Source organism: Mauremys reevesii, linkage group 2 (assembly GCF_016161935.1).
Source record: "Mauremys reevesii isolate NIE-2019 linkage group 2, ASM1616193v1, whole genome shotgun sequence".
In the NCBI taxonomy this organism is placed as follows: domain Eukaryota; kingdom Metazoa; phylum Chordata; order Testudines; family Geoemydidae; genus Mauremys; species Mauremys reevesii.
The window spans coordinates 54,999,725-55,016,574 of NC_052624.1; the positions used below are offsets into that span (position 1 = coordinate 54,999,725).

At 41.1% G+C, this 16,850-nt stretch overlaps 1 long non-coding RNA gene across 1 annotated transcript in view; it reads right to left on the reverse strand.

The window, feature by feature from the left end:
- Positions 1-516: 516 nt before the first annotated feature.
- Positions 517-16,850, reverse strand: part of LOC120399643 — a 105,316-nt gene continuing 88,982 nt past the window's right edge. The window contains exon 3 of the long non-coding RNA XR_005595268.1: positions 517-2,093. This is a non-coding gene — a long non-coding RNA (uncharacterized LOC120399643). The remainder of the gene's footprint in view (positions 2,094-16,850) is intronic.

A 16,850-nucleotide genomic window follows, 5' to 3' on the forward strand; every position in this document is an offset into this window, starting at 1 on the left:
AAGTAGGTATTTATTACAAAACAACCCAAAGCAAATTAAGTTACCTCCTGTTTTGCCATCGTTTTGCCAAAACTCTAAATTCTTGCTCTAACCCCATTGCTTCAAACCCCAGGCCTTGGCTAGTAATTGGTACAAAATGTACCACATGTGAGGGACTGCACATCTACATACAACTTGGGAAGGTCTGACATAGCCAGTTGCACAAATAAGTTTTTCATTTTCTGGATTTTTTTTAAACTGTGTAGGATGGAGAGTAAAATCACAGGTTGTTAATGAGATTAGGCTTTATCTGTCCTATGTAGGAAGCTTTAACATATTCCCAAGTGCAATGGGGGACCCTATATGTATAATATTGTGTCTTGAACTGCACTTCTATTTCATGGATGAAATGCTGGCCCTAGTGAAGTCAATGGGAAGTTTTGCCACCCACGTCAGTGGGGCCAGCTTTTCACCCTAAAACAAATGCAAATGAAACACACCAAGTCATCAAAGAAAATAGCTAAAAAGCCTCTTCCTTTTTATTGCCTAGGTAGCAGTTTTGCAATCTGTGGGGGTCATAACACACTTGGAGTTCACAGAAGAACCTTCCTGCATTATGAACATAGCACCCCAATTGTTGTTTCTAGAAAATGTTTATATTCAATTTACCCTGATTTGTCCTCATATATACTGTCAATCACGAAAACTAAATTTTACTACTGGCATCCCTGGCAGAGGTTTAAACAGTTACATTAACAGTCTTAATTAACACTAATATGATGGAAACTTGGTAGAGATAAGATATGCATTATCATAGATGCCTGTTATTTACCATGAGAAAAATTAGTCTTGCTGTAATAAGATAATATGTATTTGCAGACTTAGAACTACGCCAGTGTAGGGTGCAGGGATATATACTTGTGGGGCCAGACTTCAAAGGGATCAGTGTTACATTCACAGAATACAAACAGAGAAGTTAGATAAAAGCATAGAATATTCTTTCTGGAAGGTTGCAATGTAACATTAATTTATTTCTTAAAATCCAGACCCTTAACACTGAAGAACCAAAAACAGAGAAAGAGAAAGCAGGCTGCTCCCTAAGGGCAGAGTGACAAAACCCACTCCACCTTGCTCTAGGCTGGCTCTTTGCAGATTGACTGTTGGAAGACAAGATAACACGCTTCCCTACCCTGCAAGCTGGATCTGGAAAACCTCTAAGAATTTAAAATGATAGCTTATCTTTACACTGTTGTCAATACACTAGACTTGGCATCCAAATTGGTTTTCAGAAGAGCTCCTCTCTCCATTTAAGCATCTATATTAGGACCAGATTTTCAGCAGTGCTCTGCACTCAGCAACTGCCAGTATCACATTTACGGTTAGATTTTTCAAAAGAGCTCTGCACCCAATATGCACTGAACCCGCTGAACAATTTTGAACATTTAGCTCCAGCTGTGAGTACTGAGTTCTTTTGAAAAATCTGGTCAATAGCGTAAGTATGCATTGATGGACAAGGTGAGAGACGGCACAAAGAACCATGGTCTACAACCCCCAGATCTTTTCTAACTTGCCCAGGGGGCCAGCCACATTCTTAGTCCTTGTGCACTCTGGGCCTAATCCTGAGTCTTTCCCTCATGTTTATCTCAATCTTTATTCAAGAAAAATTTCCAGTGCCTAAGTGGAAGTTTTGCCTGAGTTAGGACTGAGTTAAAATACAGTAAGGATTTCAGGTACCCTGTGCGGGAGGTGTGGAAACAGCACTACTGCTAGGCTGCTCAATGGGGGGAAGGAAGGCACAGGCAAGGCAGTGCTATGAGATCCTTCTGTAGTGGTCAGCAGAGTAGGGCCAGGTGGGGAAAAGCAAGTGCTGCCTCCTTTTTAAGGGTGGTACAAAACTCCTGGTGCAGCATGACTCACCCAGGGCCCTGGAGTCATTCTGGTTGAAGCCAGCATGCCTCTGAGATTTCTTTCCGCTGTGCAGCCTCTCCTCAGCCCTGTTTCCTCCACAGCATCAACCACTAAACATAGTCCATCATTCATGGAAACTGGAGATGGCAAGATCTACTGAGTCAGCCATCCATGTCTTTGTCCATGCAGTAGCAAACCAATGGACACTGAAAGGAAAGAAAGTTATGTCACCGAAACAGTAGGCTCTAGGCTGTGTTTAGTCTTCACTTGGTATTGAAGCCAGTGGTGGCTCCCTGATTTTCAAGTTCATGCTATGCTAATTTATAGTAGCCCCAGGCTATCCCTTAGGGACCAAGCACCAGCTGACACTAGTCCCCTCTGAACTGCTGTCCTCTGCGAGGGCTGAGGAGGTGGAGTTGGGGGTGTGTATAGTAGCTGGCTATGCCAGCTCAGACCCCACCCAGTCTGGGGAATTCTCAGCTGTTGTGATATAGCCGGCTTCCAGCACCTTTGCACTGCTGGAGTGTTCCAGTAAATCTGGACCATAGTTTGGATTCTGTCCAAAGACACCAGACCCCCAAGTGCTCTCATTCCAACCCAGGACAGAACTGAGGGCATGATAATATTCTGAGATAGTAAATGGCACAAGCAAACAGTTTTATGCTTCCATAAATACCTTTGTTCCAAATATTTTCTATTAAAACAAAACAATCATGAGGAAGTGATGCTATAGTTCTAACTTAAATCCACAAAAGAAGGAAATTGAGAGTTAAGGTTTCTTCCATCACTGGCACCCTTCTGCGGGGTCCCGTTAGGCATTGCAGGGGTTTGAAATCAGTATGTGGTATTAAGTACTATACCACATGGACTGTATTACTTAGGCAAAATTAAGCGAGTTCCACAATGAAAATATTAAGGTTACTTTAACACAGGTTTTTTTCCCCCCTCATCTAATTCCCTGTTTCTTTAAATGTTAAAAGGAAAAAAATCACGATGGAGGTGTAACAGACTCCCATGAGCCATAGATCTTTGACAACAATCACAGTATGTCATGGGAAGGCATAGAATTTGGAATCCTTGATCCAAGAGCTGACACCTGGAAACACGTGTATAAGAAGCAGTGCTGTTGAGAAAGATGCAGGAGTGTGCCTGTTATGCTCCTTCCCCTTCTTGCCACCCCCCTGCCCACACACACTTTATTCATTTATTTTGCATGCTGTTTTCTCACATAGAGTTAAATGCCTCCTTCCCACTCTCTTAAGACCGGGAGCATGGATGTCTTGGAAAACCCTTCTGCTCAGAGGGTCATCCAGGAAGGAGGTCACCAGCCAGACCAGGTGTCAATTCCCCTACTCTGTTCAAAGCACAGGATAACATTTCCATTAATAGATGTCTTAGCTATGGCATAGTTTAATGATACCCCTTTGTCTCACTCCCTGCAATTTTTCCTTTTCCTCTCACTTTCTTTAAAGTAAGTTTTTCTGAATGGGACACCATATCTGGACCAACATGGATGTTTTACACAACCAGATCTCAGATTTGGACATAAGCTCAGGTTTAGCAAAATAAACAAACAGGCTTTTACAGAAACTAAAACCTTTAGAAACGCTCCCATGAACACAAACTCGCAGTGTTTGCAACACAAAACTTTGTACTGCATGAGCACAAAATAGCAAAATCGACTAGAAAACTAACTAGCAATAAAAATGGCTAAGAGCAGTCTATGCCAAGCAGTTTCATCATCCAAGTTCAAACACAGAAAGGAAACAGACAGCATAAACAATTCTAATAATCTAAGGTGTTATTTGTAACAAAAGGTAACCAATATTTGTATTACATGATTTTTACCTTTTGAGAGACAATATTACTTCAGGAAATAAGGGAAATATTTTGACACTAGGGATACAATCCCAGAGGCCATCCCCATACAATACAATTAATTAGGTGTTAATTCAAAACAAGTGTGGAAATCAAGATTACTGTCTACAAAGATTTAATGACTAAACACTAACTGAGGGTCGGATTGTCCTCCCCAGGTTAAATGATTGACCTCCACTTCATGAGTAGAAGTGGGGGATCAAACACCTCCGTCGCATTGCCTGCCCACTCATGCAGGTCCCAAGTTAGAGGTGGAAGGACTGAGAAAGGAGTGGGTAAATCAGGGTCATAGCTATGGTGAGGAAGAACATTATTCCCCTCAGGCTCCATGGAGTTTATCCCCACAATCTTTTCTATTGATTACCCACAGGGTTGCCCAGCAGCAGTTATGGTGATGGGAATCTGAGGCAATGTTCCTTTAGGGGGCCTGGGCTGACAGAGAGGGGCATGCTGGGTGTAGAGCCCATTCACATTCCCAAGGTGTCTGCATAGATGGATCTGGTCTTCAAAGGGATGTGCCAAGTTTTATGACTTTATCTATAGGATGAGGGAGTGGTGGTGGTGACCACTTGAGGGGATGATCTAGCCTAGAGAGAGGAATTATGTGAGGTACATAGGGTTTTATGTGGGAGTAATAGGATAGAATTCAGAAAGTAACAATTTTGGGTAAATTTCTAAGAAAGAGGACTGTGACAAGGCAGCCCTGCTTGGATCCTCTCCAGTGGAAGGCTGGGGTATGACAGGTGCAAGTGCCTCAGTTTCCTCTTTAAAAAAAAAAAAGAGTCCCCAGTAACTTCACACATGCTTGACACATAGATGTAGTCCTTTGTGAGGTTAATTTATTTTGAATAAATTACAATAATCCAGCAACCTCCAGAACAGTTCAAATAGCACATTCACTGTTTCAAACCCCAATAGTCCATCAACACAAGCACAGGTCTCACCATGCTCCAGCTTTCTAATACAGTTCTTGCTTCTCTCACCACACTCAGGCTCTCAGGTACGGCTCCAGTGGCTTCACCATGCCTCACCCCAGTCCCCCGAGCTGGGGTACTTCTGCCTCGTTTCCTTCCCGGGTATGGTTTCAGCTCCGACCCAGAGACACCAGCAGGCTACTCCTCCATCATATCCCAGCTTTCAGCCCTCTCTGGCCCTCCAGGTTCAGCTCTCTGGCTCGGAAAGCCAGCAGGCCCTCTGCTGCTTTGTGCTTTCAGCCCTCCCTAGCCATGGCTGTCTGGTCTGGGAAAGTTTGTAGGTGACCCCCCCAACTGTCTTCCTGCTTTCAATTTTCACCAGCCTGAGTTGGCTCCACTGCTCAACCAGGGAACTCTTAATGCTCCCGCCTTCAGGAGCATCCCCTGCCTGAAGTTCTCAGCCCACCTCTGCTCTTCCTCTGAGTTCTCTCTACTCTTCTACTCTCACTTATAACTCCCAGGGGCAGTCCCAGCTCCTCATTACACCAAATTAGGGTGTAACTGGACCAGAACAGGAGAGCTGGATCTGACTTCATTAGGGGACAACTTCTCTGTTACAAGGACATAGAACTTGGGATTCAAACCTAGAGCGTGAGATTTATTATGCTCTAGTGGACCAGCCTCTAGACTGGAACTCAGGAGATCTACCTTCTATTTCCGGCTCTGCCACTAACCTACTGGGTGATTTTAGCCAACTAACTTCACCTCTGGCTACCTCAGTTTCTCCATCTGTACAACAGAGATAACGATACTGATTCCTTCCTTGGAAAACAGTTTTGACACCTATGTATGAAAAGTGCTAAATAATATGTAGTTATTATTACTCTCTTTATTAGACAAAAACAGTAGGGGTATCAAATCCAACGGGATCAAGATGTGAGCCCCATGATTTTAAGACATAGCGAGCGATACTGCCTTTGCAGGAGTGGATGGATTAAGAATTCTTTTTGTGCTGTAACTTCCACCTTTCACTTCTGTTTATTGTAAGGGAAACAGATCATGCTGGACCAGGCCCAGAAGATGTATTAACTGGCATATGCCTTTGCTATTGAAGTAATAAATTATCAAACTTTTACATCAGTTTTACTAAAGAGGCAACTCAATCTCAAGCTTTTGAACACATGATACATTGTTCCATAGAAGGGGGTCTGAAGCCAAATTTCATTGCTGCATACCGATAGGAGCAATACTTTCCTCCTAGGAGTATCACTTTGTGCAACTATAGAGAGAAAACAATACATACAGTCATTGGTTTCATTAGAGACACCAACACAGAACAAATCGGAAATGGTTGGAATATCTACGTTTCTAAGGCTGCTATCCTTCATTATTTAATCCTAAAATAAATCTTCCCATTAGTGTTATATTTAGATACTCTGGCAATGAGACTGGCATTCAAAAAAGTTGCTGTTTGCTTGCTCTGAAATCTTAAGCAAAATCAGTTATAGCTCCCACACATTGATAACAAGTATTTTCCCCTCTCACTCTTTAGCCTATCCCACTTGATTTCCAGGCTAAGAATTTGGCCCTTTAGTGCATTACAAAGAATCCAAAGAACTAACCTTTTACTGCTGGGAAACAGCTAATGTTCCTGCCAGTGAGCTAAAGCTGGAGTATCCCTTTGTCATGGCCAAATTTATGACATGGATCAAAAACTATAAAAAGCTGTGTTGCATCCTGCCATTAAGGAGAATTAATATTTTCAGTGGTATGTTAACCAACGTTTTTCCAGTGTCTCTCGTTAAAAGCAGATTGTTGACTTTTCGTCATAGCGTGCCAAACGTTTTCATTGAAAGACGACTTTCATCTTATAACCATTATTTCTTAATGGACTTGGATACGGGTAGCGTACAGGAATGGATTTCCTTTTTAGCTCAGTGCAATGGCCCATCATTAGCGTGCTGGGTCTTGCAGAACCATTACACATGCAAACATTTAAAGCATTTCCAGGGTGACTATTCCCCTGCACTTGAAATGCAATTCATGTTTTATCTATTATGTTTAAGTAACTTTTAATCACATTTCACCTTTCAAGTATCTCTGCTATGATCACTTCTCATTCTGCTATACAGTAAAAGTCATAATGAATGAGATCATACACAAATGGGTTTTTTTTATGGAGTGCATTTTGTAGAACTTTCCCCTCATCGTGTGCAATAAATCTGTCTTTGAAAAACCACAAAGCCCAAACATTGACCATTTGACAAGAATACTCTATGATGACATCACTCACCACTTATTTCTCATTATTGGGTAGATTAGAGGCTTCATATTTGGCAACAAAATATCTACTATTTTCCTTTTTAATACATTTCTATTTTTAGCAATTTTCTATTCATTCCTGCTTTCCTCTTGACATCTGTCATCTGTCGCAGAACAACACGTGCCTGCTTTGCAGGAGTGTAATTTGTTCAGCTGACACAGCCAATGTATCAAATGTCTTCAGAGTTGCCCATTACTCTGGTTAAACCCTATCATTCCTAGTATATACTTCTAAAGATTCCTTAAAAATTACATAGGCAGATGCAGTTTTGGAAACTTTCAACCTTTGATGGTATTTTGAATCACATCCCTATTGGCAGCAAACAAACTCAAAGTAACAACCCCAGAGTATGATGCCATCAGTTCTAAGAAGCTCTGTACTATTACTGTGTCTTCGTTCAGACTTTATATCCAGCGTAACAGACTTTGCAAATTTCATTAAGAAAAACTGGCACCATATGTTCCTTTTTAAAAAACTTGTGTTTAAGTGCAGATGTATATTTATTTTTCCACTTTACAATCCTCTCTAAACTGTTCTTACTGTGAAGCTAATGAAGCCATTGCTTTAATCCCCACCAGTGTGCATCATATGGCACTTTCTATTTGAATCCATTTTTCTAGTGTGCTTCCATAGACTCATAGATTTTAACTATTTCCTTTTTATTCTGCTGTGGTGTTCATTACATTCTTGGTCAAGAGGCTTCACCTCTTCAAAGGGCGGTGAAAGAAATCAGAGTGCAATGCTAAGAGTGGAACTGAAGCCAATTCCACCTTGGTCAGGTGCAGTCCAAGGTTAGATGGACTACTGAAGCCAATTTTAACTTATTTAATAGAAATCATATTAAAAACTTTTGAGTCTGGCTACTTCTGGCTCAGATCTAGAGACTCTTCTAATGTTCCAGCTATTTCTCAATTATACAGAGCAGCTTCTGTGTATGTCCTGATTTGAACCTAAGTATTTTTAAAATCTTTATTATGAAAATACTAGCCTTAAGAAGAGACCCACATTCTTGATAGATTAAAGTAATGTCTGAGACGTCTACTACTGTGGTTTATATTTTGTAATGTTTCCCAAATAGACTTGGGCCTGATCCAAAGCCCATTAAGGTCGATGAAAAAATTCCCATTTGAATCAGGCCCTTCATTCTCAAAGAAAATTTTCCAATTTCTTTCTTTAAACTATGGGCCCCATTCTGCAACCCTTACTCTAGTAACCCTTACTCACCTGAGACATGTCAATGAAGGTCATGTGGGAAGCAACAGGACTACTCCAGTGAGTAAGGGGTATAGATTTGGCCCCTATTTATTTTTTTCACCTCTGTACTGAATGTTTAGCTAAAGGTGACTTCATCTGTGATTGGTACTAGTCTATAAGATTAGGCTTTTATACTTGAGAAAATCCCACTGAACTCATTCTGTTTTATGCTCCTTCTTAGAGGAGACTATTATATGTAAGCTGAATCTCTTAACTATATCAAATCCAATATAAACACCCTCTTTATAAGACACACCTCACTTGAATGTGCAGTGTGGAGCTCCTAACAAAAATTATAAATGGAGTGCTGTGTTCAGGCATTTAACTCCTTCATACCTAATGTTAAATCACAATGCGTAAGCTGTTTTTATTTTGCACTTGAAAATAAATGGGAAACCATAACTTAACCCATATGATGCATTAGAGCAAATGTGGGAGAATGTTTTGACTAGGAAAATAAAATTATGAAATGACTAAACTAAGTTATTTTAAATTCATTTTTTTTAATTGGGGGGGGGAGGAGGAAAGAGGCCTGGGAGGGGGAAGGGGAATGTGCTAAAACTTGCTAATTGTTGCAGAGTTCAAACCTGTTTTCATTTATTTGAAATTATTACATAATGGAAGTGGGATGCTATAATTCAACCCAAATGGGCGACTTCAATAAGCGGGTGGAAATGATTCAGGACATTAAAGAGAAGCTGTTTCAATAACAAATCTTTACTATAATCAGGAGTGAAGTGGTTAATTTAAGTTTTTACTGAAAAACAGGCTGGCAAAAATGTTTCCAGGGATGTGGGGATTTTTTTCCTTTTAGTCAGTAGGGGTTTGGAGAGGAGGTTTGGAAGGGAAGGAGGGCTTCGGTTCCAGGATCCCTGCATTCCCACGAGCTCCATTAAGGAAGGGGGAAGGGCTTCCTGCTGAGGCAGCCATCTGCAGCATTCTGTGAACAGCAGGAACCAAAGGCCTGGTAAAAGGAGAGCAAAGCCAGGGTGACAATTCTGTCTGGATTCAAAGTCAGAGTGGCTGACTTTCTTTATTATTATTATTAAAGGGGAGGGTTCCTCCAGCATGGATTATCAGATATATAATGGAATTTTAATTGTGACAAAACAATAGCGTTACAGGCAGCAAAGTGGCTAGCGCAAACACACACCCTGACAGCCCCTCCTGGAATGTGCTGACAGCAAGCTGGGATTGTCATCATCCAAGCTACTGTCACACTGCAACAAACTATGTGGAATCCATAGATGCGTGCTGAGGTTCCCTTAAGTTATTGCTTTCTAGGCTAGAGTAAATTAGATCTGGATTTTTGTAAAGTGCTGTCACTTAATATCTATTTTATTAATGTTATTTTTATGCCTATCATTTGAGGCTAACACATCTGTTATTTCCTCCACTGCCTGGCTTTAGTGAATGTTGCCTATGGAAAGTAGCAAAGAGTGACACCGGGGGAAAAAAAACAAGGGTGTTTTAACTTCCAACATCTGGATAAAACAATATTAAGGAAACAGGAACAAATAGGTACAGTAGCTTACAAAGCAAAAGTCCACTTTAAAAAAAGAAAAAAAAGCAACAAGGGTGCACAGTGTATTTTTATATAAATTTAGTCTAATACAATAAAATAAGATTGAAAAAAAACCACCTCATTAAAGAAGAGGCTGCTCTAGCTGCGGCTATAGATCATCTAAATACTAACCCCGTGAAGCACTCAGGTACAAAGGAGAAAAAAATATAAATATACATTCCCTCCCAGCAAAGTCTCAGAATTCACAAAAACTTCATGTTATGTAGTTTTCAATAAAGTTTTATCACCGCTACATATAATTCCCTAGAGAGATGAAGTAAACTCTACTGTATTATATGCAACTTCAAAACTGAATTAAGCATTGCAATGGAGTGATAAATATCAGGATGAAGAGTGTGGTGGTAGTTTTACTGAGTGAAAAAGGGACAAATGTAACTTTTGAGCCCCGAGGACTGTAATGACTTAACAAAAAAACTTCAAGGAAAAGTAAACCTGAGAAGGAAATATCTACAGCAGAAATAGCTACATGAAAATACCACATTTCAATACTACAGTTTTCCTTCTTTTGACTTTGATAGATTTATTTTTACAACATACATTCCTAAACACTCCCATTTGTTGTCTGAATTCCTGTTTGTGACCTTAGAATTCCAAATTTATTATGTCACCATCTGCCTCTTTTTTCAAGGGCATTGTATTAAAAAATGAAAACAGTATGAAAATACTTCATGCTCTCCCCACACCCTCCACTTTTCTCCTTTTAATAAGCATAGCCTTGGCATCGATTAAACATTTTAAATGGAACACGCTAACAACGATATCCAGTATTATAAAGGACATTTTTATTTCACAAAATTGGATGACACTGCTAACAGAGGTTTCCATTATGCCAAGATTTAATTGTGTGTGTGTGTGTGTGTGTGTGTGTGTGTGTGTGTGTGTGTGTGTGTGTGAGGAAAGACTTTTAATTTAATTTTAATGCTTTGTGCATTTGCTATCAACTCATACCCAGTGCAACAGCTTTTCTTTGAGAAAAGTGAAGGGCAGCTGCAGTTCCTCTGACTTTTTTACCCAATTGGGAAAGCTGTTGTCTGTGTCTCATGAAAGCTTAATTCTGTATACCAATACAAGTCACATATGCCCCAACTCAAACATTAAACAAGTGAATAGTCTACAATGTTAAAGGTACGCATGTGTTCAAGGACTTTGCTGAATTGGGGCCATAGTCCATACACATGACAAAGTGTGCAGCCACAGGTTAGGGACACTATTAATTAGTACAGTCTACTATACTGGTCAGCAGACAATACCACATGCACAACTACATGAATCTTTACAATGGTGCAACATAGCAGGAACTCAGACAGACCAGAGAGACTGTACATTCGCAAATGATATCTGACTAAGACCAAACTGTAGCATGAAGATTGACATAGTAAATAATTAGTCTGATCCTAAAAGTTGCTGAGAATCCCCCTGGTTTCAATGGGAGTTGCAGATGCTCTGCTCTTTCCAGGATCAGGCTCAAAGTTAGCATTTCAAACAAACATAGCTCACAAACCATAGCAGTAATTTTCCTGAAGGAACTCTGGGGTCCAAACCCACATGAACCAAATCCAAAAATAAATAAATGGTCCGTCTGAAACGCTGAGACCACTGAGTTTTGCACAGCTCTAGGAGGAGGAGGAGGACTTTTTCTCCCTTAATCTCATAAAAGATTCTTTTTCTCCTAAGGGGTTTGCGGATATAATACAGATTCCCAACACTGAAACCAAACTGCTGAAGCAATATTAACTGCTATACAGTTTTGCAAAATCTGAAAACTCATATCTTTGTTTTATTAATTTTACATTTTAAAAGGTTCAGTGGGCCAATATGATTATTCCAAAGTAAAAAGTTTTTCATACATTTTTAAAAAAATGTCTGTAACTGGAGTTATGAGATCATTCCCATGTGGCAACCCACTGGACACTCTTAAGTATCTTCCATATATTTAACAATGTTACAGCCTACACTGTTTCTCATATTACTTTATATGCATTTACATCTGCATCAGCCATGACTAGCTGATATCACTAGTACAGAAAATACTATGTACTATGTGTCTGCAAAGGATTAAAAAACAGAGGGTGCCATTGATGAAAAATATTTTCATCTGTTTACATGAAAAAGAAGTTGCACAGGGTGATTGATTATTTGCATCAGTTAATACAAGGAATAATTATAGACTAAAATATAGGGGAAAGTGAGCAACACAGTGGGAAGTACTTTATATCAACAAGATCAAGTCAATAGCAGAATAAGCTAGCAAAGACAGTCGTGCAACTACCATCACTGCAGCTATATGGGATGTGTATTCACAGTAACTGAAATTCATCACCCCAATTATAGGGCCACCATGAAGTCTATCTACCACTTACATCCTCAAAATATGGCACAAGTGGTATTTGAGAGATGCATAGCCTATTTCTGGCACTACGCACAGAAATAAATTTCACCTACTGAGGCTAAGAAGAAAACTAATGGAGACTAGAAACCAGTTGATACTATCCCTCAGGAGTGTGAGAAATAAAGTAGAATCTCAGGGTTTCTCAAACTTCATTGCATCGTGACTCCCTTCTGACAACAAAAATTATTACGCAACCCCAGGAGGGTGGACTGAAGCCTGAACCCAGCTGCCCTGTGTGGCTGGGCCAAAGCCCGAGCCACACCATCCTGGGTGGAGAGGCCAAAGCCAAAGTCCAAGGGCTTCAGCTCCATGAAGGGGGCTGTAACCTGAACCCACCACCCAGGGCTGAAGCCCTTGGGCTTTGGCTTCAGTCCCGGGCAGGGCTTGGGCTTCAGCTTTGGTCCCAGGTGGTGGGGCTCGGGGTTTGGCTTTAGCCCCAGCAAGTCTTAGCAATCCCTGGGGAGCCCATTAAAATGGGGTCCCGACCCACTTTGGGGTCCCGACCCAAAGTGTGAGAACCGCTGAAGTAAGATTATTTAAGAGGTCCTTTTTTAACATATTAGCTATGGAATCTCCCAAAATAGTTAAAGATGGATATTCAAAGAACAAGATTTCCATCTGTATTAAAAAAATCAGATTGTAGGCAGCAGTGGTAAAATGCTTTTATATACGACTTAGCAATACTTGCCCAGAATAATGGATGGGTGTATTTTACAGTAAATCAAAATAAATGAAAATAAAAATAAGTGCTTTTTGAATAGGGATACATTTAAGCACTAGCTTAAGTTAAAACCCAGGTTTAAGTGTTTGCTGCCTCATGATCTCACACTCTGCATAAGTGAATTGTGATTGCAATGCAATGCGGTTGTATTATATCCTATTTAGGTTCTTAAACCTTCCCATCTGATGACTTTCAAGAGTTAGAAAATTAGAGACAATATCAATTGGAGTTTGGGATAAAATCTGGACTATTGATTGCAATGGGGTTGCAGTGTTATAAAAGACTATGAACTGGGCTAATTTCTCAAAACTTCACAAGCAAGAAAGCCATTGCACCTGAGAACATTAGGCCAAGCATTGGAAAAGAGTGGAGTTAGAGACAGAGCTTGAGCTGAGACATAAAACCTTCCAAGTAAACTGCAAAAAGAAAATCAAATAGCATCGACTTAATAGTTGTCCCTCAGTTTGGAGCTGAGAGAGCTGCATCTGAGGGACACCTGTGATGTTACCATACGGAGCCTTCAGAGAGGGACAAAAACAGAGAGAAGGGACAGGATTCTGCTATTTCCAAATTAGACAAAATGATCATTCTTGAGGACATCCTTATCCATCAAATGGATGGGACAGAGGGACAATTTTTTTTTTGCTTTGCCTTTTATCTCTGAAGGAAAGAGACATGAACCAAGTTTCAGAAGAAAGGTTAAAAGGAAGATTCTGAGCTGTACTGGAGGGAATGAACTCCAAGAACGAACCAAGGAGATTTCTCAAGAACTGTTCCCTACCTGCAGGAATGTACAGCTGTAAACAAAAATTGATCAGGATTATTTATTATCCTCGTGTCTGCAGACACATAATTCTCTAAAAATAACTCACTTCTCATGTTCAATGCACTAACTACTCAGAGAATATACTACCATAGGCAAAGAATCCATTACTTCTATATTAATGTTAGACCTGATTTTTGTGATCTTGAAACAAATCATTTGTCCTGTGTGAAGGGATGGTTTTTACATAGCAAAATAAAAGGCTGTTTTTGTGGTATTAGTTGTGAATGTTTAGAGTGATCACTAGGGGTCATGGAGCAAGGAGGTAAGAGTCTGTGTAAACAAAAAATAAAATCAGTTGCATTTGCCCCCAACCATGGTATGCTGGGTCTCTGTAATCCCTATATGGTGTCAGAGTGTGATTGACTAAAGACCCAACAGGTCACAGAACACCCCTTGGAAAAAAGGGAAAAGAAGACAGACAGGCAAGCCCCCCAGCCCAGCCTAAAAACACTGACAGACCCCAGTCATCAGTGGGCAGGAATGAACCTAGGACCTCTAAAGCTTAATGCACGAGCCTCTACTGCAGTGGTGGGTAACCTACAGCCTATCAGGGTAATCCACTGGTGCACCGTGAGACAGTTTGTTTACATTGACCATCCGCAGGCAAAACTGCCCACAGCTCCCAGTGGCCGCGGTTCACTATTCCTGGCCAATGGGAGCTGTGGGGTGGCGCAGGTTGCCCATCACTGCTCTACTGCATGAGATAAAAATATTATATATTTTTTGGCACACTGCTTGGGGTGGCAAAAACACTAGAGCCAGCCCTGGCTGCCCTGCAGATCTCTGCTGTGGAAGCACAAGCTCCTTCTGCCCACAAAGTCACCACAGATCTTGTGGTATGTGCCTTGATGCTGTCTGGAACAGAACTTGATGCCTTGGATGCCTCTGTGATGCATAGTTGATCCATATAGGTAGCAATAGTTTGGATACCCTGATCACTTGGCACTTCAGAAGAAAAGGAAACAAGAAGCCCAGTCTTCTTGTTAATCTGGTGCGATTGATATAGATCTTAGTGCTCTTTGAACATCTAAAGTGTGCCATGGCTTTTCTGTTGGGACCTGTGGCTTTGGAGAGAGTGAAGAGAGGATGATCTCCTTTAAGACATGGAAAAATGAATTCACTTAGGCAAGAACAATTTTGGGATTCTTAGCCCCACCCTATCATCATGGAACGCACAGTGGCATTCCTGCTGGATAAAGCAGCCAGTTCAGAAACTCATCTAGCAGACATTATGGCAACCAGAAAACAGGTTTTAATGGATAGGTAGAATGGAAATATTGATTTCAGTGGCTCAAAAGAGTAGTGGCTAGGGTTTTCAACACCAGTGGTTGGTCCTACTTAGGAAACAGGTTTAGCCAGTCTGTTCACTCTGAGAAATCTGGATCCTGATGGTTCTCTGGCGTGTCATATCATCAGAAAGGAGATGGAGGATCCTGCAAATATGACACTCTTATAGCTGATACCTGATGCACTATGGTGCTGAGCTGACGTCCCCATCTATGCAGTCCTCAAGAAAATCCAGGATAATTGGGATGCCAGGAAACTTGGGATTTTTGTTGTGTTCTTGACATCATGATCTAAACGTAGCCTAGACAAAGACGTAGTCCTTTAGAATTGAAGGGTGGAGAGTCGAGTCTCAGGTTGCTGGGAGGACAGGAGAGTTCCAATCATTTTGGACGATAGCATGGCTAACACTTCCTTCTCAATAGCTAGGCTGTCAGCTGTAGATGGTCGCAGTTTGGATGGAGGAATGGGCCTTGGTAAAGGATGTCTGGTCTCACTTGAAGCTGCAATGGTGGTTCCAATTTCAATTCTATCATATCAGAGAACCATAACCAGTGGAGTCACCTTATCTTCTGGATAACCTTCCTAGAAGTGGAAAGGGCAGGAATGGGTATAGCAAGCCTCGTGGTCATCTGTGCGAAAAATCGTCCATCGTCAGGGTTTAAGAGTCTGCTTCCCTGGTGGAGTCTTCATTCGATTTTTGTTCTTGCAATTGGCAAATCATTTGACTGACAGAAGGCAAATTTTCTGCAAAATCAGAGTGACGACTCCCTGATTTAGGCATTATTCTGAATTGTTGACTGTGCATCTGCTGAACCAGTCTGCCTTTTGGTGCAACTCCCCTTTTATATGTGTTGTCCTCTCTCCCATTCCATTATCTTCATTCTTCATAAAAAGTTACACTCCTTGTTCCCCCTTGGTTGTTGATATATCCCACAGTAGTCATATTGTATGCCTGGACCAGAAAATGTTCACCCTCTAGGTAATTCTGGAACCTCAGTAGGGTTAGCTTGACAACTGTGAAGCTCCGATAAGTTAATGCTTTGATTCCTTTCCCTGGGGTTCCAAGCACTTTACACTGTCCTGTGCTCCCTGTCCTGTCAAACTGGCATGGGTTGTGAGTACCTGTGCTTTTGGAAAACATAAGAGAAGACCTTTGCAAACATTCTGTGAGATTGTCCACCATCTGAGAGAGTTCAGAACCTGGTTCAGAACCAATACCTGATCTTGCATGCATTCTGGCTTCATATTTTCAAGAGAAAGACCTGGAGGAACCTGATATGGGACCTTGCCCCTGGGGTGATTCCATACATAAAACCAGAAGACATTGAACTATGGTTGGCCTTGCACACTTTATCAGCATGGATATCAGGTTCTGGATCGTGTGGAATCTATCCAGTAATGGTAGACCTTTCCCACAGAAGTGTCTATTTCCACTCGCAGGTGAACTATCTTTGTGGAGGGTGTCAAGGAACTCTTTTTGGAGTTTATCACAAATCCATGTGCTTGAAGTAGATCCACTGTCCAGATTGTGGCACTGTGTGCTGCTGCTTGGGTTGGAGCTCTGATGAAGATGTCATCTAAGAAGGAATATAGGTGAGTGTGTGGAGACCTGAGTCCTTTTCTTACCACCAGCATATTGGTAAAAGCTGTGGGGGCTGACAAAAGGCCAAAAAGCGAGCATTTGGTACTGGTAGTGGACTGTGCAGTATGCAAATCTCAGTGGTATGCAGTGGCATAGTCACATGGGAATGTGGAGATATGCATCTGCTGGATCCACACAAGCAAG